Source organism: Chelonoidis abingdonii, chromosome 1, assembly GCF_003597395.2.
Source record: "Chelonoidis abingdonii isolate Lonesome George chromosome 1, CheloAbing_2.0, whole genome shotgun sequence".
NCBI classification, from domain to species: domain Eukaryota; kingdom Metazoa; phylum Chordata; order Testudines; family Testudinidae; genus Chelonoidis; species Chelonoidis abingdonii.
The window spans coordinates 1,619,429-1,631,548 of record NC_133769.1 but is presented as its reverse complement, the minus strand read 5'-3'; positions in this window follow the sequence as shown (position 1 = coordinate 1,631,548).

The following is a 12,120-nucleotide window of genomic DNA, read 5'->3' as shown; positions in this document are numbered from 1 at the left end:
TGCCTTGTCCGCACTTCTGCTGGGACTGAGAGTCCCAGGCAACGCTCACGGTGACCCAGGAATCGCACTGGGAACTTCCAGCCCAGTTTGGCCAACCCAAGAAGTCTGAAGAAGCATCTGAACATGCAGGAACTTGCCCAAGCCCTGCTGGGTTCACCCCTCTCCAGCAGGTTAATGCAGAGAAAGAGGAGGCCCTTCTGTAGCCAGAGCTGGCTCCCTAAATCTACCCCCACCAGTGTCTCTTCTCCCCACTCCTTTCTCGCTGTGAAGTAGTAATGCTTCTGAATTCATATGGTGCCACTCATCCCACACATCCTAGGATGCTTCACGTTATACCCCCGGCATCACTAAAATGCAGCTACCTCTGGTGTGGAGCACGGCAGTGAGCCAGTGCAATGCACAACACTGGCAGAGGCTGTTCAAGGACACTGAGCAAACCCTCTTGAGAAGGAAGTTGCACAGCTCTCTAGTAGCCACACTGCACAGACTGGACCTCTGCAGATTTCATGTCTGCCCTGCATAGAACTCTGCCTTGGAGGATGACGAGCTGAGCTGAGCTGTCCCTGCTGGGATTCAGACTCCTGCTTCTAGGGAATCTGGGCATGTCCAACAGTCCTGAAAGGCTTTTATAGACTAGTCCATTGACAAGCCCCTTTTGGCCAAGGACAGATGTGCCCTTGATGTATCTCCTGCCTGCCCCGGGTGCCCCCTGCAGCTGTCTGTCGTGTCTGCTCTTTAGTCCACCCAGCTGTGGATCAATCAGAATATGGCTCAGGTGCCAAGGTGATATGGGGTCAAATGGTGGCACGAGAGCCCCCAAGCCCCACAAAATATGCAATGGAAACTACCTTTGTTCGAGCCCCTGAATGCAGCCAACCGAGAATCCTAAGAGCTGGCCAAGTCAACCCCCCCTGCCGGGAAACTTCCACAAGAAGGGTTGTGGTTACAGACAGACCCGGCTCCGGCTAATTCGTGTTCAAACAGCCGGCTCACTCGCAGTGCAGGGGTAGGTGTCATGTGGCCACTCCAGCCAGAGGCCTTGCAATCAGTGCAGGATTGGTGCCTGCTAGCACCACCTACTGTCACTGTCGCAGCATGCGGGTCCCTTCCAGGGGCTCCCCCCAGGCTGTGTTCCCTTTCGTTTCTATCGGGGGGGGGGGGGTCCCCTCTCTTTTCACCCAAATTGAACTCTGTCACCTACATTTTTTTTTTTCTGATAGCTACAAGCTGAGGTTTAATATTCCACCTCCAGCCTCTTTACCAACATGGATTAAAACCCATAATGCCCCTATCAGGTAGGTCAGATTATATTATCCCCCTTTTACAGTTGTGGAAACTGAGCCAGAGAAATTAAGATTTGCCCAGAGACCTAAAACAAATCACCATGAGCTGGGCATAGAATCAGGCCCTAGCAACCCCCTGCTTTAACCTTCCCAGAACTGGGCGTAGAACCCAGAAATCCTGATTCCCAGCTACCTGATCCAACCACTCAATGAGACGGATTCAAACTAATATTGTTTTTCCCTCTGCATTTGAAGCACCTACTTTTTAAAAAAAAAAAACTTGTTATTGGGGTAAAGTTACAATAAAGTGTTTAACAAATTCCATGAGACGTTATTTACTCGGGATCAGAAGTTTGGGCTGAGCAGAAAAGAGGAGCTGAACTTTAACCTACTGTCCCTCTGGAGACTCCGCTCGCTGCTGGGTTTGTTAACTTTAGGTCTCTGGCCTCTGCACTTGGCAGCATCTCTCCTTGCTGGAGTCTAAGGCTCTAGCTTCACTTGGGTGATACAAAATTCAACTCTCTTTCTTGGGACTAGGCTCACCTGGCACCCTCCTGGCTTCGAAAGCTGAGCGGGTTCACTCTACGGTGAGTGGGTGTGTCTGACCTTTCGAAGCCTAATATCTTAGCAGCAAGGGCTCTGCCTTCCAGTGAGAAATCAGCAGGGGGAAGGGAGCTCGGCTTGAGATTTTGCCAAAACCACAAACACCAAGCAAACCAGCTGTTTTATTGAAAAAAACCTCCAGCAAATTCATAGGCTGCGGCCTCTGTCTGCAATGAGCTGTTGCTCCAACACTTGGCATGTCACTGTTGCCCAGGCGCTTCTCCTTAGGGGACGCTTCCTTCCACTCATGATCCTCTGAGCCAAGGAGATGGGACCAAGATCATAATGTGTAACTGTTAACAGTGAACTCTCAGCTAAGCTGCGCTCCCCAGCCGTGCCTCTTGTGCAGGGGGGTGAACCACTCAACCTCAGTGTTAAATCACTCGCAGCTTCTTTCCATGGTGGGATGGGTACGGCCTGGATCCCACCCCGGGCCCCACTGGGGTACTTACTAGCAGAGCCAACAGCAGGATCAGGGCCTGGAGTTGGAAGACAAGTAGCCGACTCTTGCTGTCACCATCTGGGTCCTTCCACGCTGCCTCCAATGCTAGATTGGAGCATCCTCCCCCCATGGGTCTGCTGAGCCTCCAGCCCCTCTTTAAAGGGTGGCTTTCCCCTGAGGCAAGTCTGTGTCCATGTTTGTCTCCAATACTCACTTGACAAGTCAAAAGATTCTTTTCCTAACCCGTTCTGCCCCCCGAAGCTGAGAGCCAAGCTAGGCTCTTTCCTTCTCACATCATCCCCAGGAATCAAGTTGCTGCACCCCAAATGTTGCCTTCCCTGATGGGACCCCAGCAAGTGAGTGAGCTGCTGATGTGTCAGGAGGCAGAGAATCCCGCTGGCTTTTCTGTAGTTGGGGTGGCTTGAGGAGAGCTAAACGCTGGGACATCATCTCCCTACGTTGTCTATTCAGACTGTTTGAGCCTGCACCCGATCCCCTTGCTCCCCGTGAGTCGTGCCTTTCTCCTGCAGTAGTCCCATTGATTTCTGACCCTAAACTCCTTGGAGCAGGAACCTGGAGGCCCCACCCAAGCTCAGCACCCCCTTTGGCTGGGTATTGTACAGTTCCGCTCTGAAGAGCTCCCCAGCTGAACAGAGGACAGACACGGTGGGAGTGGAAACAGGTGCGGGGGGCAGGGAGTGTCTTCCCCAAGATCACGCAGCAGATCTGTGCCCATGCCGGGAAGAGAGCCCAGGTCTCTGCTGGGTCCCAATCCTGTTTCCTGCTTGCCCCATTGTCTGTGACATGCCAGCCCACTCGTGGTCCTATGTAAACACGGATAGGTGGTCTCTCCTTGGCCAGAGAGGAGTGATCCATGCAGGCAGTGTGGCCTAGTATCTGGAGCACTGCCGTGGGCTGCTGGAAACCTGCATTCTAGTCCCGGATCTGTCACTACCCTGCTGGGCGATCTTGAGCAAGTCACCTTGTTCCTCTGTGCCTCAGTTTCCCCTTCTGTAAAATGGGGATAATGAGCCTGACATCCTTTATAAAACGCTTTCTGAACTACCTGTCTTTTATGGGAGTCCTCTGCTGCGGAGGCCCTGAAGCTCCATCTGGTCTCCCATTCAGCATCTAAGGGAGACCACTAGGAGTGGGTGCATTGGTAGAGCGAGGGAGGGAGTCGCAGACTGGGACAGCAGGGAGGGGACTCTGTCAGTATATAGGCCTGTTTGTTAGCCTGAGATAGAATTTTGGGTTTAAGCAGGACCAGAGCAGCCTGCCATACAGTAGGAATCCTGGTCCTGCGTCCTGGCTTCCTGGCTTCTCTTTAGCACTAGGTTGCATGGAAGTGTGGATGGGGAATAAATCGCAGGATGGAGAAACTATGTTACCAATTCCTCCAGGAGAGGGAATGGGGGCTGGTGGTTAGAGTGTGGGCATAGCAGTCAGGACTCCTGGGTTCTTTTTCTGGCTCTGAGGATGGAGTGAGGGTCTAGTGGTTAGAGCTAGGAGAATTCACAACTCCTGTTCCTTGTTCTGCCGTTCATTCACTCATCTTGGGCAAGTTCCTTCAAGTCCCCGTGAGAGGCAGCTGAGAGGGAGCTCCTGGGCTGAAAGGAGCTACAAAGCGTTACTGGTCTGCAGGAACTGGCCCCCCATCCCCTTCCCCTAGAGTCCAGCTCAGACCCACTGAATCCAGCTCTGCAGCAGGTACAGGCTGGCTGCAGCCTGGACTGGGCCAACTCTGATTCGGTTTGTAGCAAAGTGATTGATGGCTTCCCCCACCCCCATGCACCCCTCTCTCCCCCACACAAAGCACCCTGCCCTCTCCCAAGTTCCTGCACTGACAGTCAGGCCACCGGAGAGGCCCTTTCACCTACTTTCCCAGCAGGCCAGGCCCATGCAGCCGAATGGCATTCCCCACTGCCTCTGCCTCTGTTCCCATTCCTGGAACACGCTCCAATGCAATGTTTCTCAAATGCAGCCGCTGTGGCCGCATGCTGCCACCCACCACCAGGTGGGTTTCGTGCCGTCCGACAGCTTTCTGGGCGATGACAGACACCCTCCCCAACCCTCCCTGTTGCTCGTGGATGTGGCCCCTGCACGGCTCTGGAGAGAGGTGGGGCACAGCACTGCATGAGCAAGGCGAGTTCTTGACCCACCTTGGGGGAGGGGGTTGGGTGGCAGGCTCCAGCAGCAGGACGTCAGGAAGCTGGCTCTGCGGCCCCAGGCTCCGACCGTGGGGCTGCAGGTACTGACCCCCTCCCCCACCCCCGGCTGTGGCCACACGGCCCTGGCCTCCAGCAGCAGGACTTCAGCCTCCGGTTGCTGGTTCCAGCTGGGTGGCAGCAGGGGCTGGCTCCAGTCCCGAGCTTTGGCCATGCAGTGGCAGTTGCTGGCCCCAGGTGCCGACTTCCAGCCCCAGCCGCAGGGCAGCGGGCTCCAACCACTGGGCTTTGTGCTGACCCCTGGCTCCGGCCGCGGAGCTTCATTCGGCCTCTGGCCCCCAGCTCCGGCCATGCGGCCCTAGCCCCTGGCGCTGATCCCATCCCTCAGCTGCATGGCAGGTGGCAGGCATCAACCCACAGCTCTGTTCCCAGGCTCCGACCACGCGGATGGGCCTGTGCCTTTGATAGCCAAGCTTCACCCATAGACTCTTGCCAAGGCACTGTGAAGCTCTTGTTACGTGCAGCTGGTTGGAACCAGCCACAGCATAAAGCAGATCCCTTGCAAGCTTCTTAAGCACCGAGGGTACATTTATAATGCAATAAAAGAACATGTGGCAGCGAGTCTTGAAACTCGGATCAGCTGATGTGGGCTCATGGGGCTTGGGCTGCAGGGCTAAAAATAGCAGGGTAGCCATTCGGGCTTCAGCCCAAGCATTTGTGTGTCTATTTTACAGCCTGGCAGCCCGAGCCCCGCAAGCCGTGTCAGCTGACCCGGGCCAGCCACTGGTCTTTTACTCCAGCACAGACATATCCTGGAATTCGTTGTCAGGGGATGGTGTGAAGGCCAAAAGTATAACTGGGTTCAAAAAAGAATGAGATAAGTTCATGGAGGATGGGGTCCATCAATGGTTATTAGCCAAGATGCTCAGGGATGCAACAACGCGGGATGGATCACTCGATAACTGCCCTGTTCTGTTCATTCCCTCTGAAGCACCTGGCATTGGCCACCGTTGGAGACAGGATGCTGGGCTAGATGGACCATTGGTCTGACCCAGTATGGCCGCTCTTATGTTCACTGAACATCAAAGCTCCATAGTAAGCTAACCGCCCCCTAGTCATACCTCATTTGTCTATCTTAGGGCTGACCTCTAGCACCATCATCTCTGAGGGCCTCTCCCTCTTTAGTGCAACCTGAGACAAAACAGCCTCAGTGACGTGTCCACAGGCATACCAGGCATCTGCGGTGGAGCAGACCCTTGGGCCCAGATCTCCCAAGCACCCTAATCATTAGTCCAGCCCTCCTCTCCAGCCTGAGCATAGGAGAATGTCACATCTTTAAGCATCTCCACCTTTCTAATGCACCCAGATGGGAGCTGGATTCTCCACCTCCACATCACGCTGCCCTGTGGTGTCCTGCCAGCTGCTTGTTAATCATTCTCCATGATATTTCACTTTTTGAATGGGCTGCTCTTCTTTTTTTGCAGTCAGATGTAGGGATCGGCTACTCTGACCTGTCAATATTGTTTGCACTGAACTCAGGAGAACGTCCGCAGTCATGTGGATTGTGCCAAGTTAGCCTTGCTGAACCTTTGAAACAAGGGGACGCTAAGCTATGCCCAGGTCTGAGACTCTCTCTAGACGAGGCCATTGATGTGTCTTTCACAAACATGTTAGTTAAGCGTGTTAATTAACACAAGGGCTGGTGTTTCAACAACAGAGGTTGTTATAAGGAGGAGGGAGAAAAATTTTCTTCTTAACCTCTGAGGATAGGAGAGAAGCAATGGGCTTAAATTGCAGCAAGACAGGTTTAGGTTGGACATGAGGAAAAATTTCCTAACTGTCAGGGTGATTAAGCACAGGAATAAATTGCCTAGGGAGGTTGTGGAATCTCCATCATTGGAGATTTTTAAGAGCAGGTTAGACAAATACCTGGTCTATATAATGCTTAGTCCTGACTTGAGTGCAGGGGACTGGACTAGATGACCTCTTGAGGTCCCTTCCAGTTCCATGTTTCTATGATTTCAAAATAAACAACAAAAAAAAATTTTCATTTGCCTTTTTTCGCCTGAATTCTTTTTTTTTTCCCAATAAAATGACAAATTTCGAGTTTTTCATAGAAATCTTTCCTAACTGGAAGGAACCTCTAGAGGTCATCTGGTCCATCCCCCCATGCTAAGGCCGGACTGAGTCCACCTAGACCACTCTGATGGGTATTTGTCTAAACTAATCTTAAAACCCTCCAGTGGTGGGGATTCCACAACGTTTCTTTCGTCTCCTTTCATTTTCTTGTTCTCCTTCCCAACCCCTGGGAAAAGCAGGGAAATCCCCCAAACTCCAGAACATTTTGGCTGCCCAAACCTGTTTTTTTAAAAACCAAAACGTTTTGCTCAAAATGAAAAATTTCATTGAAAATATTTGGTTTGGGTTAAAGAGCCCCTCCCCTTTTTTTTATCAGACCAAAATTGCTTGGCCTGTTGCACCCCATACAGACACAGCAGCGGGGCTCCAAAACCTGTTTGCTGGTCCTGGTGAGTCCGAGGAGAGAGTGCTTGGAAACCATCACTGTTCAAACCTTCTCTGCTGAGACGGGGAAGTTCTTGCTAACGTGCAGCTTCTCCTGTGGTAGCACCTAGCCGCCCCAGTCAGGGATTAGAGGGGCCCATCGTGCTGCGTAAACACAGAACAAAGTGATACCATCTCTGTCCCAAAGAGCTCCCATGGTTTGTCGTCTCTGCAGAATTAGTGCTTACCTGGGGGGGGGGTGCTTTCCCACCCATACATAAGACCCTCTCTCCTTAGTTTAGAGGTGCTTTCAAACCGGGCTAGCTGGCCCAGGTGGGGCTGGGTTAGAGCCTGGGCGTGGCTTTCACTCGGATGGGTAACCCGCCCACTTTGCAATGAGGGCTAAGGTCAACCACGCCAGTGCTGAGGTCCTCCGGCGCCTTCCCACAATGCCCCCTGCATGCCCAGCATGACGAGCAAGTTATCCCACAATTCACTGGGGGTCAAAATCATAGAGCAGCTCAGCTCCCAGCAGCACAAAGAGCCAGACGATGTGCCCGCAGAAGACCTAGCGACACCCGGGGGAGAGTGCCGCACTAGTGTGAGGGCACAGTTGGGCGTGAAGCGTCTTAGTGCCGTCGGAAGGGACGAGAAACCATGCTCTCGCGGAGAGGTGGAACGTCTCCTGGGGACTGGCTTCCTGCTGATGCTGCGATTTGGCTAGAGCGAGATAGTGGGATGTGCACACCAGCAGGTTTGGGTCGAGTCCGATCTCCACTTGCGAGGAATCCCCTCCTTGCTTCCACCTTTGGCAAGGTGAACAGCTGCTGAGCACCTCTGTTCTCCATATCTAGGGTTCTATCTGCATTGCCCCGGCCCCATGGAAGATGAGATGAGCGCTGAGGTAGCCAGGTCTTGATCCATTAGGGCCTTTGAACCCAGAGCACTGAATTCAACCCAGAGTCAAGCTGGCATGGGAGATAGTGATGTTGGCCTTTGGTTCTTCTGAGGCATGGTGCTGAGGTTCTACCGCAGTTTCACCTGGAGCAGGTGCACTCAGCAAACAGGAGGAGCTGTCATGCCTAACCCTGGTGGTGGTAGAAACGTGGGTCTGAGTTGCTGGGTGTTTGTCATAGAGAAAAGGCCCTGGTCTTCTGGGCAGGTGCCTACAGAAGGCGTTCCTCAACCCCAGGACAAAGTGAGCACCCAGATGCAGCAAGGAACCCAGCAGGACTCCAGAGCTTTGCATTATTGTGACTCACCTGAGTCTGAGGCCCTCGATCCTGGCTGAGGTTTGAGTATAGGCAACTTTGTCTTTCTCCTACGTGCTCTTGGGGGACTGCAGGGGGCTCATGCACTGAAGAGATGAGGGCTTAAGAAGAATCCTGCATTAATGTCGCAGCTTGTGTTCTCTCAGCATCCAGTGGGGAGATTTCTACCTCCTGTGATTAATTTCAGAATCCAGCGCCACTGCTAATGGGGGAAGCAAACAGCTCATTTTTTAGCTGAACACTGCTACTTAAAATATGCTGCAGCCCTTGGCCCTCCCCGAGATCCCTTGAATTTCCTGGCATGTGAGTCACACACAGGTTTCTTTTAAAGCCCTCGGTATGACATTCCTAGGTGCAATCCAGACCAGTGAGAAGCTGTGTCACCCCTGCCCTGAAACCTTGGGTGCCCCACAATGCTTTGCTGCTATAGCTCCCAACCTGGGCTCCACACAAATCCAGCCAAACAGCATCCAGGTCACACCCTGAGCTTCTGTGTCTGGCCATGGCCCTGGTCCAGCAACTCTGACCCCAGCCGCCTGCCAGCAAACACCAGCCTGGGTTACTACCTGAAGGGTGGCCCCAACACACTCCCAGTCCCAGATTTTCCCAAAAAAGTGTGTTCTGCACTGACCAGCCCTCTTCTGGCGGGACCCAACTAAGAGTGCCAAATCAGGACCAATTGCTCAAACAGGGCAGTCACAGCCCTAGGCTGGGGTTTTTCCACCTCTAAGGCAAACCAAACCAGCCAGACAAAAATGACTTCGGTTTCACCCCAGCGGCTACCACAAGTCCACAGCATTTCTTGTAGACACTCCATTCTCCAAGTATCACACCAGTGCCACCGTCTTGGGGATGATGGTTATGAAAACCAACACCATAAAAAAGAGGTTCTCTTGATCCAAAGACCAAGCCCAGACCAGGTAATTTACATCATCTTACCACAATCCACGCTTGTTTGCCAATCCTTTGATTCTAAATCTAAAGGTTTTCTCTCAAAAGAAAAAGATGAGAGGAGTAGAATTGGTTATATGAATCAATTACACACATGTAATGGCAAAGTTTTAGTTCAGGCTTGTAGCAGTGATGGAAGTAAATGCAGGTTCAATCAAGGTTTTGGAAACATCCAGCTGGATGGGTCATCCAGTCCTTTGTGCGAGCTTGCAGTTTGTAGCAACAGTCCCTCAGGTAAGAAGCAGACTGAAGGACAAGATGGGATGAGGCTCCACCTAGCTATTAGGCTTGTCAGGTGTAGAACATCCTTTGTTTTTACTGTGGAAGTTACGGCAAAATGGAGTTCTGCGAGTCCATGGGCCAGTTTATGTACCTTGCTTGGACCACGGTGCTAATGCCTTCTCAATGGATCATTGTGTAAGGTGACTGGTCCTTATGGTGCCATCAGGCAGGTAAGGAGCTACCCACAACTTGTCTGGGATCTTCCCAGTAAACACAGCACAAGTTTGAATTACAGACAAGATATAGCATTATTCATAACTTTCAACTACCAAATGATCAGAATCAGACAGATAATATAACAGTAAACCCTAACGCCTAACTGGTCTTAGACACTTTATATGACCCCCTTTACATAAGATTTGGTGCCACTACAGGACCTTGGTTGCAACCCATGTTCTATATGGTCCCAGTTTATATTAATAACGGCACACACCAGCCTGGGTTACTACCTTAAGTGTGGCCCCAACACACTCCCAGTCCCAGATTTTCCCAAAAAAGTGTGTTCTGCACTGACCAGCCCTCTCCTAGACAGTCCAGATAGAGTAGGTCCGTTGCCCCTCTATGGAGATCAAGATACAACCGTCTGCCACGCCTAAATGAGCTAACCACACAGTTCACAACGCTGGATAAGTTTGGGTGAAAGAATAAAACAAGTTGATTTAACTACAGAGAGAGAGGTTTTAAGTGAGCACAAGCATTAAGGCATGAAAGGCAGAAATGGTCACAAGAAAAATAAAGAGAAAAAGCTTCCTAATACTAAGCTTAACAACCTAGACTTGGTTCAAGATGAAATTCCTACCACAGGTTCCCAGGAACATTGCTGACTGTGTGTTAGGCCAGAATCTGTTCCCAAAGTCTACAGGCTGTTTTTTTGTCCTGAACGAGAGAGATGGATAGGGAGAGATCCCTTGGGGGGCTTGCCCCTCCCCTTTATAGTTCAGGACCTCTTTGAAATGCATTTTCCTGAGGGTTCCCCCTAGATCAAGTTCCTTCCCGCTGGGAGGACGGAGACAAAAAGTCTGGTGGTGATAAAGGTTCCATGCTGTTGTCTGCTAAGATGCAGACCTGCTTGTTCCTGCCCCACCTCCTTGCCAGAGAATGGCCACTTGGTAGGTGACAGCCCAGCCTCTTTGAGGGCACCTGGCTAGAGGCCTCAGCATGGCGTCTGTTTTCGAGAAACAGGTTCACCTCTCTCCCCAGACTTGTCTGGTAAACACACTTCAGTGGTGATTTCAGTTTTTGTTCATAGCTTTACCCACAATGTTGCTAAACACATTACACCATGGTATTATTGCCCAGCAAGTTGTGGTTTTCAAATGATACCTCCCAAGGCATATTTTGCACAAAGATTATTTACAGTCGTGTGCAGGGTGCGAATACAAAAGTGCATTCACTCACGCTGGGCTAAGTGGATTGTGTCTGGGTGCGGTGTCGATGCCAGGGCCGCACTTGTGAGAACATTTGGCTCTAACCCGCGGTTCTCAGACTATGGTGCTGGAAGGTGTCAAAGTTGATGCGAGCTGTGTGCTTTTTTGTGTGTGTGTGTAGAGCTCAGGCTGTCAGCCCGGGGTGGCCGGGCCTCGTGCAGAAGGGCCATGCACACATGGAAGGTGGGGATTGAGGGACAGCCAGAGACCCACCACCCAGGATCTCCTCCCCCACCAGTTCCTCATCAGGAGGCAGCCCAGGCTCGGGCTCTCCTCCCCTCACCCCAACCTCTCACGTGGAGGTGGTGGGGCTCCGGCTGCCAGCCCTGGGGTGGCAGCAGCAGTGTAGAAATAAGGGTGTTAGTGGAGCACTAAGTCTGCTGTGAAAAGTGATATCCACAAATATCACTTTTCTCATTGCCATCCTTCTGCACTGCTGCAGATGGAGCTGCCGGTGGAGCTGAGCGCCCAGCCAGCAGCTGCTGCTTTCCGCTCTGCCTTCAGAGCTGGGTGGTGGTAGATGTATTTGTGGGGTGGCATAAAATGATGATAGGTGCAAAGAAGGGGGGGTCCGATCAAATAGGTTTGAGGATCACTGCTCTAACCTGATAAAAATCTGCAGCCACCTGGCAGCGCACAGCTGTCACGGCACTTCCTGGCCATGCAAATCTTCCCTTACACAGCTGGGGCAGAATGCAGATCCTCTTGTTCCAAAGGCACAGGTCCCTGCCACTTGAACGGAAAGAGAATGTCCTCTCGTGCTCCCAGTATAGAGCCTATGATGCACAGTTGAGTTCTGGGTCTGTCCAGTAGAGGGCAGCGGAACACATATAATCTGACCTCTACACTGCAGTACAGGTGGTTTGTAGGGCAGTACAGCATCCTAGATCATGGAGATATTGTTTCCCTCTACTGTGAAGTGGACCAGCACAGACAGCATCCTTAACTGAAGTCTGGGAATGGATTATTTCAGCTACAGGTGCCTATCTAAAGGAGGGGCGATGGGATATTCCAGTGGTCACCCTTAAATAAAGGTTGGGAATGCTAGTCCTTCCCCATGGAAACATGGTCTGGGCAGATCAGAATACAGGATGGGGAGTCAGGACACCTGGATTCTGTTCCTACTTGTGCAAGCTTGGGTGAGTCACATTGCCTTTCTGTGCCTCAGTTTCCCCACTTGCAAAATGGGAT